The sequence below is a fragment of the Planococcus citri genome, chromosome 2 (genome assembly GCF_950023065.1).
Source record: "Planococcus citri chromosome 2, ihPlaCitr1.1, whole genome shotgun sequence".
In the NCBI taxonomy this organism is placed as follows: domain Eukaryota; kingdom Metazoa; phylum Arthropoda; class Insecta; order Hemiptera; family Pseudococcidae; genus Planococcus; species Planococcus citri.
The window spans coordinates 75,550,585-75,568,746 of record NC_088678.1 but is presented as its reverse complement, the minus strand read 5'-3'; the positions used below and the strand labels follow the sequence as shown (position 1 = coordinate 75,568,746).

The 18,162-nt window shown below is 33.4% G+C and overlaps 1 protein-coding gene across 1 annotated transcript in view; it reads right to left on the bottom strand.

Moving 5' to 3' along the window:
- Nucleotides 1-15,808, bottom strand: part of LOC135837762 (G-protein coupled receptor dmsr-1-like) — a 182,645-nt gene extending 166,837 nt beyond the window's left edge. The window contains exon 1 of the mRNA XM_065353144.1: nt 15,569-15,808. The gene's annotated coding sequence lies outside the window, so the exon portion shown is untranslated. The remainder of the gene's footprint in view (nt 1-15,568) is intronic.
- Nucleotides 15,809-18,162: the final 2,354 nt, after the last annotated feature.

Here is an 18,162-nt window from a genome sequence, read left to right as displayed (position 1 = left end):
GATTTCAAAATTTTGAGATTGTTTTTTGATTTTGAGATTTGTTTCTAGATTTTTTGATCTTGGGGTTTCAAGATTTGTTTGCCTCAAGATTTTCTAGATTTGATCTGAAGGTTTCAAGATTTGTGCTCCTCGTAATTTTTCAATTTCAAGATTTCAAAATTTATTTGATATGAAAATTTTTGGTCTCAAGATTTCAAGGTTGGCTCCTTTCGAAATTATATGTTTGATCTCATGACACTAATGTTTCAAAATTTTTTTGAGCTTGTGATTTCATGATTTGTCTGTCCGACTCTGGAGATTTTTCACTCTTGAGATTTCGAAGTTTGTTAGTTTTAGGAAGGATATTTTTCAATATTTTTGCATAATTACGAATGCAGAATATATTTGCGAAGAAAAAATTTTCAAAACACGAATTTATCCAAAAATGAGCGATTTGCGAATTTTTGAAATACTTTCATTCGAGATTGGGATATTTTTTTCAAAACAGGCTGGGTTGCGACAGGAGCGAAAGAACCTTGAATTTCTCGAAAATTAGGTCTATTTGAAGGTCTCTGCAGAATGTGGTCAAAATTCACCTTGATTTTGTCAAACCATCCGTCCCAAAAAGGTACTTATACTTGAATATTTCCAAAAGTAGTAAAACTTAAACCCCTCTCCCTTTTCTAAATCTCTTTCCTTCATCTTATCGCAAAAACAATTTAACGCGAAACAAGTAAAAACACCAACTAATCCACAACCAAATGTAGGTAACACGCAACAGATTTCCAAATTGATTTTTCGCCAGGTAAAAAACCACTTGAAACTTCAAAGTCGCACAAAGGAAACCCACAAGTAACTATACCGGAACACCTCGCTCAACTCCACTGCCTCTAAATCCTCTTGATCATCTTATCAATACATAATTCTCGACAAATTTCCTCACCTATACAGCGCCCTTTACTTATAGTATAGCCCTTTTAAACGCGCAATTTCCGGCTTTTAAACATAATACTCTCGCACCAACCAAGGTCTGGCTATAAGCTCGAAACTGAATGAAAAAAAAACCACCAACACGACTAAAATGTGTTAACGACCTAAGAAAACGGTATACGCGTAATAAATGATGGACTGTTACAGCCGAGCCAAAGGGTTGTATAAGGGTAGCGTGCGAAGGTAAATTTGTTGCATAGTTTAGATTATTATACGAGAACAAAAACGCATTCTCGTACGATAATTACAAGGTGTACAAAAATGACAAATTTGTACAGAGTACTTTATTCAACGCGTTCATGACGTCGCAAAATATCAGCAATGGAAGCAGCGGAAGGGCGGCGGGGCAAAGGGAATAATTCTAATTTATGACGCAATTAAGAGCCAGGCTACACGTGTACTGTATACTTATAATAAAGCTAAATCAAATTGCATATCCTTTATAGCAACATGCAAATTATTAACCGTTTGTTGAGCGCAATTTTTACATTGTAAAATCAACTCGCTCTAAAGCCCTTTATACTCGCGTCGTCGTCGACCGGAATATAATTAGGTATTTCAGATTAAAAAGAACAACGCCAGTTTGCACATTTCACTCTGGCTATTGGCTAGCATTTTTTTTCCTATCTGGATCGCGATTTACGTCGTCAAAATGTGTATTTCCTCCCTTTCACCAAAAGGGCTTCGGTATGTAAGCTTAAAGCTCGTGATAAAAATCAAATCAAAATAGTTATACTACGTGAAAATTGCACGTTAACGACGCGTTCTTTTATTAATTCGTTCAACATTTTATTGGGCGTATGGTGTTTTTTCATCGATAAATGTGCCTTTCCCTTTCATTTTCACCCCCCATTCGTTCGTAAATTACATACGTACAATGTTAAAAGTAGGAGTAAATCGCGATAACAGAAAAAAAAAACTGAAAAGGAATCGAGAGTTGAAATAACACAGAAATTTATGTAAACCACTATTCGGTCAGAAAAAAATCGCCCAAGGTACTTAAGGTCGAAACGAACGAGCCTTTAAATTATTGATAAATTCCACCAACTCAACGGCGATGATTTGCTCTTTATGTTTATTGCCGAGGCGAAAAAATGCACGACTAGGGCCAAGTGTTTGGCATTGGCGTTGGTTTTTTTGGTCAGTTTCATGGGCAATTACCGAACCTATACTTTTTAGTGCTTTTTCCATCTTAATGGTTTGGAAATAATACGCGAACGTGGTAAGCAGAGGAAGGGGGAATCGACTAAGCTGTATTTGAAAAGTCATATCTCGTCTCGAATTTTCAATAATGGCCGTTCTATTGTTTGCTTCGGCGTGATTTGTCATCCAGCCAAAGAAATTCTTCTCGGAGTGAGCTAGGAATTCACATCGAACATCGACGTCTTGTCTGGAAACATACGCTGCTGCGAAAAAACATCCTAACCTACCTTTGAGTTTCGATCATACCTTTTCTCTCTGTATAAGCTTTTGAGGCCACTCTGGCGCCCATCTATTCGAAAGCCATTTCTCAAAAGCATGCCACACAACGAGTACTACTACTACTCGAACGTAAGTATAATTTATTAACAAAATGTCAAATCCATCCATATCTCGAACAGAAGAAAATCATCATTATAAATTATTATCGTTCGAAAGAGGGAGAGAAAAAAAAACGAAAAAAATTTATAAAACTATCAAAAATTTTCAATAATAAAATCTCGAAAAATGTCCCAACAAACGGAGTCTCAGCTTGTACGAGAGAAAAAAATGACATTGATTTACGATACGCACTAAACGGTCAAAGGGGTAATGGAGGAGAAGATGTGATTCGAGGAGAAGGGGCAAAATAAAGAGTAAAAATAATTGAAAAAGTCGACGATTTAAAAATTCGTTATTCCGCGCCAGGCCCTGGCCACGTTTCGAATTTCATTAATTATTAAAAAATGATTTAACGTTTTGATTACTTACTCGTTCGCAGCAACGTTTAATAATTTTTCTCTCGTTTTTTTTTACAACGCGTATTATAATGAATGGAGAGCTGTGTGTTTGATAGAAATTCGATTAATTCGCGTTTACAAAAGAAATGAATAAATTGAAATTAACGACGATGACGTATTCGTCGTTAATCGTTCGTTTTAATCGACGATTTTTTTCTTTCTTTCTCGGTTTCTGTTTTCTTGAAAAATACTCGTAGTAGTTCGACGACAAGAAGACGTTATGATGCGTATAGGAAAACTGGCCCGATGAACGTAGTTTTCTTTTCTATGGAATGTGTCAATTTTATTTTTCCATTTAGATGTGAAGAATCCAATGTGGAAAATGCTACCGTTATTAGATAATGATTAATGACAACTCGTCGGTGTAATCTCGAATAAAAACTTAACCGAGTTCGGACCGCGTGAGATGTATGGCGTTGACGTTGAGAGAAAAAATATGTACATAAAACAACACAGATATCGAGTTGATTACGTATATCTAGTCAACTGCTGTGGCAGATTAAAATCGAATAATTCATCTCAGGGGTTGATTTTTCTATGAGAAAAGGAGTCTTGGAAATTGAATTTTTAATGATTGTGAACAGGATTTGAAATACAAATAACATCTTGAGACGAGAAAATCTTGAAATCTTCAGGACAAAAAATTTCAAGTTGCACAAATTTTGAATTTTGAAATCTTGAGAACGCAAAATTTCAAGGTGAACCACTCTTGAAATCATATGATCAAGAAATTTAGAGAAAAAAATCTTGAAACAAAAATCTCTGAAGATCAAAAAATCTTGATTCAAAGAAATCTCAAAAAAAATTGATCACCCTTTGCTACTGATAGAAAGTTTTTCACACCATGATTTTGTTACTTTTATTTGTTTATTGTAAAGCATTTTTAGTTTTTCTGTAAAACAGATTTTTCTGGTGAAAAAATCGAAGAAAAAAACACGATTTTCAGTACAAAAAATCAAAACTGAATTTTTTTAATGCCAAAAATTAATTAAAATTGAACAATCCTACATTAACTTGAAATTTCTCGAAAAGGCAGTGAATCTCATCCTGAAAGTGAAAATTTTATGCTCTATGCTACGTCGTCGTTGTCGTAGTCACACTCCTTTACAGGAGATAGCGTATATTTCCATCTATCTTCTTCTGGCTCTTCAAGACTATCTGGCATTTTGCAGCCAATAGTTTGTGGTCAGTGTAGTCTATCTGGTTTCTGACTCGATCTCGACTGACCCACCTGTATAATCTTCTTTCATGCTGTTTGAACCAGGTATTGTATACTATAGTAAGTCCTGCTTATTAGAATTGCAGATAATAGAATAATTCGGTTAATGGAATGAAATGTGCCGGGACAGAACATGTCTATCTGCTTACATGCAAATTTTTCCGCTTATTGGAATACAAAGAGCATTTCATTTGAATAATAGAATTGAATAATCTTCAATAACACTAGGCAACGGCATATTTGTTTTCGGGTCGAAAATGGGCTTAATCGATAGTTTAGACCCTAAAACAAAAAACAGAGTGAGGTTTTTCAATTTGAGTTGTTTTTGTAGTCAGGAGAGATGATCAAAGTTGCAAAAATGGCCGTTTTTGCCCTATTTCACGAGTCTGTGGCGACATCAGTATCATGTTTCAAAAAAAACCAAGGTCATATTCGGATTCTACGCACTTTTTTAAGCAAACATCTTTACCGGATTCTTGATTTTCGAACATTCAAGCGCATACGGAAGATTTTCGTTTGTAACACGAAATTTTTACTGCAGGAGAACCTCGCCCGCGCGAACACGGTTCCGCGCCACGATTACATCGTGGAGTAACGCCAGCGTCGCGCGCTCCGAGTTTAAAAATATGTTACAAACAAAAATCTTCCGTATGCGCTTGAATGTTCGAAAATCAAAAATTCGGTAAAGATGTTTACTTAAAAAAGTGCGTAGAATCCGAATATGACCTTTGGTTTTTTTTGAAACATGATACTGATGTCGCCACAGACTCGTGAAATAGGACAAAAACGGCCATTTTTGCAACTTTGATCATCTCTCCTGACCACAAAAACAACTCAAATTGAAAAACCCCACTCTGTTTTTTGTTTTAGGGTCTAAACTATCGATTAAGCCCATTTTCAACCCGAAAACAAAAAAAAGGTCAAAAATTGTTGCCTATAGTGTAATTGGAAAAAATCATGAATTTTGGCAAAATTTAACAAAAATTGTATGAAAAACATGTAAAAATGGTATAAAAACACAAAAATAAAGATTTTAAATTGGTGAAAATTGGTATATGCTGATGATGAAATTTTTTTTAATTTTATAAAAATTGTACAAAAAAGTGTTTGAAACATATCACTTAAAAGGCTAAACGTTACTAAAAAACAAAAATATTAGAATTAACTTCAAACACATCAAAAAGTGATGAAATCTCAACAAACTTTGGAATTTTGGATTTCTTATCCTTCCACTTTATAGACTACTCTGGTTTATATGTAGAATCAAACATACCGATGGCTTGGTATAAATACCATGCAAGTCCAAAATCCTACATTTTTCAGGAGAGCAAAGAAACGTTTAAAACATTCATATTTCATTATTTGCAGTTTTAGATTGCATTATTATATTTTAGAGGTCTTAATGGTATGGCCTGATGATATTTTATAGGTTGGTCAAATATAATTAGTTGATTAAAGCGCTTTGGAAGGACATATTAGGTTTCTAGAGACGACATATGAGTTTTCATCATACCTACTTATGTACAACTTATGTGGTTTTTAACAAGGACTTACGAGGTTTTCAAATTTACAATTGATGAAATTCATGTACTTACCTTGTAAGTCGGACTTACATGTTTTTTAATGTTGGATTTTCGCCGATTAGAGCGCTAGGATGCGTTTTAGACTTACAAGGTTTTTAAATTTGGATTCCTTGTTGTTTTTTTTACTAAAGAAACCACAAAAGAAGCATTTTTGAAAAAATCTGGACTTTCGAGGTTTTTATACCAAGCCATTGATACCTGGTCCCAAATCGATTCTAATAAGCAGGACTTACTGTACTAGATTGTGTCTTTCTGCGAACTCTATGAGCATTTTACCGGTTTCATTCTGCTCTCCAAGAGCGTATCTCCCTGTGCCCACAGCTTGGTTGCCATGATCCTTCCCAACTTTGACAATGAAGTCTCCCATGAAAAACACAACATCGTTGTTTTTTCGAGCAGCTCATCACTTCTTCTGGGTCATTGTAGAAGTTGTTGATTTCCACTGTACTGTTTTTCGCTGTTGGTGCATGAAATTGAATTATCACGATTGGTTTCAGCTTGACCTCCAGTCTCACAAGTAGTATCCTCTGATTTTGGAATTATGGCACTGATTTTATTGTTGAATCTGGTATGTATTAATAAGTACCCACACCCAGTTTGTAAATCATTTCATAATCTTTATCTGCCCAGTTTCTACAATTTCCAGTTCGAGTCTCGCTTATTCCTAATACAGTGATTTGTAATCTCCTGGCTTCCATAATTACATTAGCGAGTTTCCCAATTTTGTACAAAGTTCTCACATTCCAGGTTGCGACGTATATCTGGCTGCCCTGATGGGTGAGGATCAGCCCGATGGAGACTTAGGGCCGTCGCTAAATTGATGTCCATATAATTCTAGGGAAATGTAATGGTGTTGGTTTCCCGTTGCTTCCCCCCCATGATTTTGTGTTGGGGTTTAGGTACTACATTTCTGCTAATTTTTTCCCCTTCAAATCCTACACTTGTTTCAAAATTGAATTTTGAGGGGAAGGGGAGGGGGGACTCGAAATTTTTAGTACAAAAAATGAAAAAATAAATTCACCTCAACTACATAGGTAAGTACAATGTTGAAAAATTTTATTTTCTACAGTTTCATTTCTCTTCAGTGTTTTTTTTTTCCTATCTGCTAATAGAAAATTTTATGCTCTGCAATCACTTTACTTTTTTTGTAAAACCCTTGGTTTTGCTTTTCAAAAAAAAAGGAATAATAATTGAAAGAATTGAAATTTCTTAACATGAAAAATTAGTTCAAATTAGAGATGTGCAGTCTGAAAAGTGAAAAGTGAAAAGTACTTTTCATTCAATGAAAAGTTGAAAAGAAAAGTTCCTACTTTTCATCACACTTTTCAGTTTTCACTAAAAAAAAAGCGAGTGACCAATCAATTTACTCATCTGAGGTCACTGACCACATTGATGAAGTCAAATATCAGGTTTCACTCTCTCCACTCTTCAACTTTCGCAATTCAGCACCCATTTTTGATATTTTTCACGACATTTTTCACAAAACTGAAAAACACAAAAATTTAAAGGTTCTAGAAAGGCTCAAAACTACCACTATTCGATTAAGTGGAAGTAAAAATTATTTTGTTTTTTTGTATGTTTTAGATAGGCAAAAAATACATAAATTTGAAGCTCTTACACAGAACTTTAAAATGAGACTCAAACGATTTACTTTTCACACTTTTCACAACTTTTCACACTTTTCAATGAAATTTTCACTTTTCATTTCACCAAAATTACTTTTCTGAAAAGTGCACATCTCTAGTTCAAATTGAAAATTCCGACTTTCACTCACATATTTCAAAGGCAATCAATCACACCCTTCGGAAGATTCTTAATTTTCCATTTTTTTTTCTCTCTCGCAGGATCCTTCTTTTTTTCATTTGCTTTATTTCAACTAAAAAATTATAAATTGAAAAGAAATTTGGAGTTTTTAAAGTTGATATTTTTCACTTCACGTTGAAATATTCCAAAAAACATAATGTAAATCGCACTCAGCAAAAAGAACATTGGATGATCTACAATTTTTTTCATTTTTTTCACATCATCTTTCATTTTTCTCAAAAGTGGTTTTTGGCGATGCTAATAAATTGAAACGTACTGTAGCTCAATCTCCATAAAAATGCTGAAGAAGATGCACATTTCTGGTCCTCCTGGCGCACAATTTCTAAATCACTTCAAGCCCATGTAAGAGTGAAAACCGACGAGGAAGGGATCACTATGCTCGGTGTAATTCTTTCAAAATTCTAAAAGCCAATTTATTCCCTTAGATTTTAAATTTATTCGTGCGTTTCATGGTTGGAGGGGGGGGGGTGGTTGATGGTGTTCAAAAATGTGATTTTTAGAGCATAATTCGTCGACGCCAGTACTTTTTTTCTGCTGGTCTTTTCAATATTTTTCATTAGTAATTTTTATACAGGCCCAACTTGAAATACATCTGCGTTTAGAAAACTGTTTTGCTAAGGAATTTGAGTGCTAATATCAAGGGGGGGGGGACTTCACTTTCCATACCTGACGAATATTCAGGAAAAGCGTCAAAATGTGGTCACTTTTGCTGAAAAAAAGATGAGAAAAGTGAGGTCTTCTAGTCCAAAAAAAATGATGGAACAAGTAAAAGAGTAAAACTTGAAATTCGATCTTTCGTTTCAATATTCGTAGGTTTTCAGTAAATCAGTAACCCAGATGTGGCTTCCTTACTGGTTCATTTCTAACTATGTACTTACTTGAATTTTCAAATTTTTGTTTTTCATGAAAATTTTTAGAAAACGTAAAAAAAAACATTTAAAAAATCTGAATATTTAAACAGAATAACCATCAATTGAATCTAGATCTGGATCATTCAAATTGTTGAACAGGAATCTGGAAATTATAGAAAATTTTATTTTTGAGATTTATATAACTTTTCAACCCTTGCTTCTCACTCAAAAGTGGTCTTGAATTTGGTACGTCATTTTTTTGGAAGAGGAAGAGGAAGAGGAAGAGGAAGGAGGTGTCTGGAATTACTCGTATATTATGCATAGAATCGACTCGCTGTGATTTAAAACTATTATTTAAGAGTACTTATAAAGAAACTAGGGGACTTTTAGGACTGAACAAAATATTCAAATAAACGTTGATCCGATAAAATTAGGTCAAGTTGATCGAAAAAATAATGTAGGTGAAAAAACATACAGGAACTTTGGCAAAATCATGGTTTTTTGAAAATATTGAAATTTTCCACACAATCTCATAAGAAGCCCACAAAGTACGAATAGGAGTAGGTAATACTTCAAAGAAAAAACTCTCAAACAAAGAGAAATGAAGAAATTTTCACAAACAACGCAGTTTGCTTGTATATTATAACAAAGTTACTCGTACATATTATTCACGTGTCAAAAGGGCAAAACACCTTTTCAACTAAATTGTTGTAAACTTGAACGTTCGCAAGAGTGTGGTCAAATAGTTGAACGAATATGAAATATAATTTTTCCATAATTAAAACTTGCTACGACGACAACGTTTAAACCCACTACGACGTTCGATTCGTACGATTCGCGAAATTTATAGGGTATGAAATATATTTTTAAACGTAATGAGGAAATTTCGAACTTCGGATTCTATAAGTGTACGTATAACTATTTCATTAATATTATGGCGGCGAATTGGCGTTAAATGATTCGAATGCGAGGGGGCCATGTGCTTTTGGAAGTAATGTTTTTTCAACATAATTGCATAGTCAGCCCGAAGCCGAATTAATTCGAGTTGGAATATTCGAGTTTTTTTTTCTTTTTTTTTTTGTTACCGTATAGTTTAAGCCTTATTAACTGTAACGCTTTCAAAAGAATACCTACTTAGCGAAATGAAAATTTTGATGAAAAATTTCAAACGGGATTTTTTGTGAATCTTTTTTCTTCGTTATTTTATTTTATTATTTTTTTTTTGAAAAAAAAAAAAATATATATTAATATAATGATGAATCTTTTTTGTTTTTTCTCTTCGAAGTATTCGAAATACTCTCGTATTGCATAGGCTTGAAATACATTGCTTTGTAGTTCGACGACGAGGAAGATGAGGAATCTGCTGTTTTAACATTATCTAATGGCATCAATCCAATTTATTTGTAGTATGTTTTGATGGGTGGCTCTGGCTATATAAGTGAATAAAATTCGTTCGCGTTTGTCGATTGCACGTAAATTTTGGTATTTAATTAATCACTCACTCAGTCGGTTATTTAAACTAAACTAAATGTAGTACTCGTGTAATATAATACACGATAACGGTGATTAAATTTCGTTATCATCAGCTGACGCTCAATACAGTCGTTAATTATTCAAAACGAATGAAAAATCTGTCCCAATAGACCCCGTTTGTGGTAGTTGTGTTTCTGCTTTGAATTTTATATAGACGTCAATTTCGGTATATTTAATTATTTCGAGTGTGTTTTCGCCTCTCTTTGAAAGAGACTGCTGCGAGTATATCTTTGAGAAAATATCATCCACGTAGATGAGAAATAATAAGAACACAAGAAGAATTTAAGTGATTGGTTTTCATTGGTTGATTTCTGCTTGAGAGAAGAGGCGAGGAAGAAATGGATGTGGAGTAATTTACATTTCGATTATTTTGGTAATTAGAGCGAGAACGAGTGTAACTTTTGTGTTCGAATCATCATGCGAACTTCTCATTAGCCCTATTCAGGGTTATTCTTTCGTTTGAAAATTTCGTTTCTAATTTGTCATTTTGTTGGGTGCTGTTTTTCATCGGCGTAGTTTTCGAAGAAAGTTGGCAATTTTCGAGACTTTGATCGTAAATTTGGTATCCAAGGTGAACATGCAAATTATTTCGAGTTAACTTGTTCCAAAATTCAAGTATGGAAGTATCGAGATGTAATATGAGTTGCATGTGTGTCTGGTTTAAGGAGCTAGTCAAAGTTATATGTGTGTTTTTTTTTTGTTGGTCTAATTCGATACTTTTATGAAGCACTTTGAGAGGTCAGTGGTTCGAGAAGATGTGAAATTAGATTATTCGAATGGTTTTACGAGACCCAGACTCCCTGTTGGGTTAGCTAGACGTCTCCAAACTTCTCATATTTCGAAGTATGACCAAAAGTCCCACGTTGCAGAAATTTCTCCGATATTAATTTATTAAATATCCGAATTTGTACTGCCTAAATGCTCGCTCTCCATGTTCAGCAGACTCTCTCGAATATCTGCATTCGTATTACGCACACGATAGCAAGTTTGTTTCTTGGTTTATTGATATCAAAACTCCGAATGTCCCTAATGGACGATTTTTCATACTTTCTTAGAATTAATATCTCGAATACGCGAACGAAGCTTCGCTTTCGCAATAATTCGCGCTGTAAAAATTAGAATACGTATTTGCAAAAAGCACCATGCAAATTACCATAATCAATTATTCTCAATTCCGCTGCCAGCAAACGAGCTGTAGATGAGATCTCCTTTTTTCTGTTCTTTTGTCAAAGCTCTCGTGCGCGAGATAAAAATCATGTTGGTAGGATTTGAATGAAAAATTCTATTTATATTAATGGACCATTGTTGTACAAGAGGCTATTCTCCTATATATACTGATAACGATAGTTGAAAAAATGGAGGCGCGTGTGCTCGCGGTCAGCTTGATGTTTATAACACTTTTAATGCGGTTTTATTGTAAAATGTTTGGACTGATAGAAGAATAGGTACGCCGAAGTGTCATGCCGCACATCAAATGATTATAGTACGTCGTCCTCGTCATCACGAATAATTTAACTCACTGTGTGAGCCATCTATCATCATTACGAGCACGCGAAAAACACTGAGAAAAATTGTGTCCATTTTTGAAATAATTTACAAGCTAGATAACGCGTCATGATATGTTTGCCGATGTTGCGGGTAGCCTACGTACGAGTATGTCAGGTAGCTGAGGAGACAAGAGAGGTATACAGACACACTATGTACCCGGTGAGAGAGACTCGGTGTGTGTGTGTGTGTGTGTGTGAATTTAATCACGTAATATAATAATTTTGTGTAGGAACGAGAGAAGCTTTTATATTAATATATTTTTTGGCAACCTTTGCCGCAGCTAAGAAATTGAAATTTTATTTAATTTGGATAATTTTTTTTTCGCTGCTTGAGAGATGGGTGGGTGGTGATTTTTTTTCGATGGAAGCGAAATTTTGAGAAGAAATTGCGAGAGTGGTGGAATGTGAATGAAGCTGACGATGGTTTAAGCAGTGAAAAATTATTTAATTTACCTATTCCTATTTTTATATTGCCTCTAGAAAATTCTGTCCATTTTTCTGATTTTTTTTTTTTTTTTTTTTTTTTTTGAAGTAATATAGTTAGGTACACTTTTTTCAGGTTCAAATTTTGCTGAAAGAAAGGTCATGGTATCCAAACTTCAGAATCAAATTTGGAGCCACCAATTTTGGTTTTTCGATTTTTAGGGAATTTTCGAAAAATATTGGGACTAGAAAAAATCATGAGTTCGACTATGAATTTTTGACCCCCCCCCCCCCTCTTCACCCTTCTCGTCATATTACTTCGACTACGATCACATTGGAGCGCTATGGAGCTTCCAGAATGCTTCTGAAATCGATTCTTCAAAAAACGATAAAGTCAAAGGCTTTAAACCGACGATCCGAGTGATTTTTTTGGAAAATAGACTTCTTGGAATTTTGATATATTGAAAATTCACTGTTCAACTTGTCAATTGTCAGCTCAAATTTGCTGTTTACTCACCTTGGATCGATTTGCAATTCATTGAATTTTCAGCTATCAAAGGAATTATGTACAATGCCTTCTGGAGCAATTTTATGCAAAGGAAAAATTTGACTTTTGGTAGTGGGTACAGATTGGCTTCAAAGTCATCACAATTGATCAGGAAAGCGTAGAATTTAACGCAGAAAATTGTTTTCAGATGTTGACATAAAGTTGAAATTTTTTTGCCAACAATTTATAAATCCATCTGTTTTTTGAAAATTCACCGGAATTTGAAAAGTTTGGTGGTTCAGAAGGTGTAGGTTATTAACTCTTTCAAAAATCCAAGAAGCTCGATTGCAGCTGATGATGGGTTGTAAACACAGTATCGAAATGTTTGACTAACACTCTTCCTTATGCTGTTTTCCCTACTTTTGCCTTGCTATTAGCTTATTTTTTTTCCAAAACTGCAAAAAATTCTTTCTTGCAAAAAATTGATAAAAAAAAAGTTGAATGTATTTTCGCGAAAATATGTAGATTAAAATTCTGCCTATTTGCTTAAATTGCAAAAAATCTAAATTTTTTCAAGCCCAACTATCAAATTTTCCGTTTATTTCGTATGATTTCAGAATTTTTTTTTTTTTTTTTCAATTTTCAATGTACCTTATAACCCTACCTCTCTTTGAAAAAAATGAAAAATAAAAAAAATGGCAAATTGAAGAATTCTGACCTGTTTTTTTCTCTTTCTCGCCTCTATAAATCGAAAAATTTAGAGATGTGCAGTCTGAAAAGTGAAAAGTTGAAAAGAAGTTCCTACTAATCATTACACTTTTCAGTTTTCACTAGAAAAAAAAAACAAAAAAAAAACGAGTGACCAATCAATTCACTCATCAGAGAACACTGACCTAATTGATGAAGTCAAATATCAAGTTTCACCCTCTCCACTCCTCCATCTTCGCAATTCAGCAGCCATATATATGGGCGCTGAATTGCATTTTGATATTTTTCACAACATTTTTTTCAAAACAGAAAAACCCAAAAATGTTAGGGGCTCTAGAAAGGCTTAAAACTACCACTTTTCGATCAAGTAGGTGAAAAAATATGATTTTGGTTATTTGTGTGTTTTAGATAGGCAAAAAGTACATCAATTTGGAGCTTTTACAGAGAGATTTAAAATGAGACTCACCCGATTTACTTTTCACACTTTTCAATGAATTTTTCACTTTTCATTTCACTAAAATTACTTTTCTGAAAAGTGCACATCTTTAGAAAAATTCGAACCAATTTCTTGCTAAAAAATTAATTTTTCACCAAAGTTGCAATTATGTACTTGCATGAACTACCAAAAAAGTTTAATTTTTACTAAACTTACAAAAGTTCATAATTTTTGCATAAATGACCAGAAATGTTTGCCTTGTTGGCAAAATTACGAGAGTCCTAATTTTCACCAGAATTTGGAAGGAAAAAAATGGTAGGCACTTTCTTGTCAAAATTGCAAAAAAAAGTAAAAGTTTCACATTATTGCTCAAACTTTGGAAATCTTTTTTTTTAATTTTCTGTATCGAACTTTCAAATTTTCCTATTATTTTCTGTTGCTTCAAAAATTTCGAAATTTTTTTCCAGGTTCTCTAGCTCTTTTTGAAAGAAAATTTTCATTTGAGTAAATTTTAGTCCTTTTTTCCCTCTCCGCCTCCTTCGCCCTTACACTGAAACATTTGAATAAATTGTTCGCTAAAATTTTTACTTTTTTGCTAAAACTACGAAAGAGTCGTGCTTTTTTCAATTTTTTTCAAACTAACTTTGGAAGCTTCAGTAGCATCTTCTCTTTTTTCCGAATTTTTGATTTTTACCAATTTTTTCCAGTTATCTTAAAAAGTGAAAAAAAGATGAAAAATAAAAAAAAATGTCAAGAATGAATTTTGGTCCGTTTTCTTCTAAATAAATTCTTGCTTTTGCATGTTTTCCTGTTTAATGAACATCTTATAATAACTGGTTTCTTGTAAGGATTTCTTTTTTCGAAAAAAATGACGATAAATTGTCGGTTGGAGACCTATGAAAGAGTTCTTGTGGAAAAATTAAATATGAAAAAAATTTATCAGTTCGAAATTTGACCTGAGTGACGAAAGCAGAGCGTCAAAAGAGGTAAACTTAACTTCTTCGTGGAGTACGGATTTTTTAAAAATTAGTCCAAGTTACGTACATATTTTTGATATCTCGATTTTTAGACGTTTTTAATATTTAAAATTTTCTTTTCAATTATGATCAGGTACGATTTAAAAAATTGTTACGAAATACCACAAAAAAATTTCATTGGCAGATGTGGTCATTTTTGTTCATCTTAGACTGAGATTGCAGAAAGAAGCACCGTTCAAAGAATTGGAATGAGCAGAGTAGGTACACTGAAAAGTGAGGGAAATTAGTTTTTGCTCAACTTGCAAGTTGAAGGAGCCAAGAAAAAATTTTCAAAATGAGGAGGTATTTTTGTTCATTTTTAGACTTGATATTCATTTTCTTGCTCATTTTTTTAAATTGCCATATTTTTCTCAAAATCCGTTTAGAAAGTCTTAAATTTCGAAAAAGTACAGAGTTAGCGAAAATTCACTCAACTTTTTTTTTCTTCGAAGGACTTTTTTCTTGCAATTTTTAATATGAGGAAAATCTTTATTTGAATTTTTTTCCAGCTATGTACTCTGTTATATCGAGATTTTCATCTGTTTTCTGCTCTCTGGAAACCGTGTTCATTTTTAATTTTTCGAACTGTTGGTTTGCACTTTTATTGTTTGATCAAATTTTGAGACTCCGAATTTCACACGATGCTGAATATTTTTTCATCTTCATTTCACTCGAAATTGAAAATATTAAAAAAAATTATTATTTTTTATCTTCAAGTTAATCGATGATTTTTCAAAATTTATGAACGATGATGTAGCATAATTCAATGATCCAGTCTATCGAATCAAAATTCACAATATTTCTGTAAAGGAAAAAAATCACACACGACTTAAAAATACAGAAAACTATCACTCGAGTGATTTCCATCTGTTGACCACTGTATAGGTGATATTCATCGCGAAACATAAGGTAACAAGTGATGTACTACGTACTCTTGGGTAAAAAATATCGGTATAATAAATTAAAATCGAAAGATATCAAACGATACCTTACCATACGAATATAATAATTTTTTTTCACGTAATTTTGTAAAATACTGTAATTCCACTTCGAATCAACGATCGATTAATCATCATCGGAATTTTTTATTCTCGAAACACGTCTCGATCACGCGAAATAAAACAGCGGTATTTTTGTCGCAACGAAGTAAGCCAGTGGCTCGAACAGACGAAACGTTTCAACTGATAACGTAGCGTTAGAAAATACTTTACTTCTCCAGAACTATGACGGTAACTCTGTTGCTGCCAAAATTTATCAACTTTGGCGCATACATGAGCACTGGTACATGCGTGGCAATTTTCAACGATACGTAGGTATGGTTCCTCTACCTATGTTTCTCGTATACGTACCTACGAGTATATGTTGCGTGTGCATTTGTTGGATGTAGTAAATTTAAATACTTATACGCTCGTTCGTTCGTGTGAATTTGCTGCTACATATTTGTGTGCGAAAAAAAGTTGAATTATTTGGTGTTGTTGGGATACATTTTTGTAAAAATGCGATAGAGTCCCTGCTGAGGGGATATTTTTCAATTTAATTTGCTCGAAGGTGTTCTGGATCTTCTGTGTTGTGTGGTGATGGTAATAACTTACGTGAGGGATGGGAGTTTACGAGTGTTGAGTTTAAAAGGAACCTGCGAGGTGGCCAAAGGCCACGATTGTGATTTTTGGAATGGTTGTGTATTACTTTTATTGAAGGGGATTTTGCCAAAAAAATACATACACGTAAATGTTCTCTTTTTTTATGAAAGTTTTTTTGAATGAAAATTATTGGTATTCTGACATTTTTAAATATCTCATATCATAAACACAAAAACTTTGTAAAAAGTCGAGATACCTATTATAATTTTAAGATGTCCAAACTCGATCAAAAACTTTACAAAAATATTCAGAAATATATGTACGCCTTTTTACGTAATTTTTGCTGTGTTTTAATGACTTTTACGATGAATCGACGTTATCAATTTTGATCAACCTTATCTATTGTACGAGTACATACTTTATTCTGATAATTATCATAAAATTTTACTTGTTTCTGATATTTTTTTCGAATGATTAAATTACCATGTGTTCGAGAGTTGTTGTGGCGGGTGTTGGACGAATTAGTCATTTGAGTCATTTGAATTCACAATCTACATATCTACGTAATATACATAGGTATTTGGAAAATTTATTTCATCATAAATGATGTGATATTAGAACTAATTTATCTACTCTTCTTCTAGGTAATTAAAGAACTTCAGTCATTTTATCATGTCAAGATCAGCCCTATCACGAGTTTGGGTATACTTAATTACTCCTATTTTGCTAAAAAAATTCTTATAGATTCCTCATATTGGTGAAGAAAGAAAATCTTCATCATTGGCTCTTCAATCTCTCTTGGAATAGGTGTGGGGAAGTTTCTATTTTTTTTTCAGCTTTTGGAATTTTTCGTCGCCATGCCCAACTAAAATTAAAATAACTGCTGGTCTTTTTTTCCAAAATTTTGGCTATCAAAGTTCAGCACTTTTTTGAAAAAATGTTCAAAAATTCAATTTTTCAAATCTCGTTTTGTGTTTTTTGAAGAAAACGAAAAAAAAACTGATGAAAATACGTATCACAACTGTGAATAATATATAATAAGTATGTGAAAGTACACGCTTTTTTATTCTTTTCCAACTGGCTGAACTGCCGTTTCAACGTTAATGTAAAGCTCTTTAATACAAGTATGGAAATAGATTATGCTCTCAAGAAAGTCTTAGCATTTTACGTATGTATTACGTACTGCGCATGGCAGGTTGGTGTCGTCACGCGGTGGAGGTGGGTGGAGCAACCAATGGGGTGCAACGTTGTACGTGAACAGCTGATTTGATGCTTGCTCGCGCACTGCGCAGTACGTAAAACTTACGTAAAATCCTATGACTTTCTTAAGAGTATAATCTATTTCCATACTTGTATTAAAGAGCTTTACGTTAATGGTTACGAACCCTTAGCTGCCTTGTGCTAGAATTGTCATGAAGCCTCGCTTTTTTCAAAAAATAGTAGATAACAAATCCACTTTTTTTTGCAAAGTTACCCAAAAGCCTCGATCCGTTCTAAAAATTGCGGTTCCTTGCAAAAATTTCCAAAAAGTCTAATTTTTTCCAAAAGAAATACCCAATTGTCTTGATTTTTTGCCAGGAAGGTCTAAAATTGCCAAAAATGAAAAAATGTATCGGATTTTTCGACATCGTATCTTTTTTCCCAATAATCGCCAAAAAATCTCGTTAGATATTGCAAAAAATTGACTAAAAAAATCGTTTTTTTAGCAAAATTTCTTTAAATTACAACTTACAAGTAGGTAAGTATCTTTCTTTTTTCTCAAAAAATCTTGCTTCGAAGCAATTAGCAAGATATCTAAATTATCAATGTGCTTTTTTTTACCAAATCGCTTTATGCTTCAGTTTTTCTCCTAAAATTAGGTACCCAAAAGTCTCGTTTTTTGCCAAAAACTTCCAAAAAGTCCAGCTTTTTGCATACTTGTAAATTATCACGAATCTTGCATTTGAGTAATTTATTGTCAAAAATTATCGCTTTTTTGCCAAAAATTGTCAAGAAGACCTGCCTGTT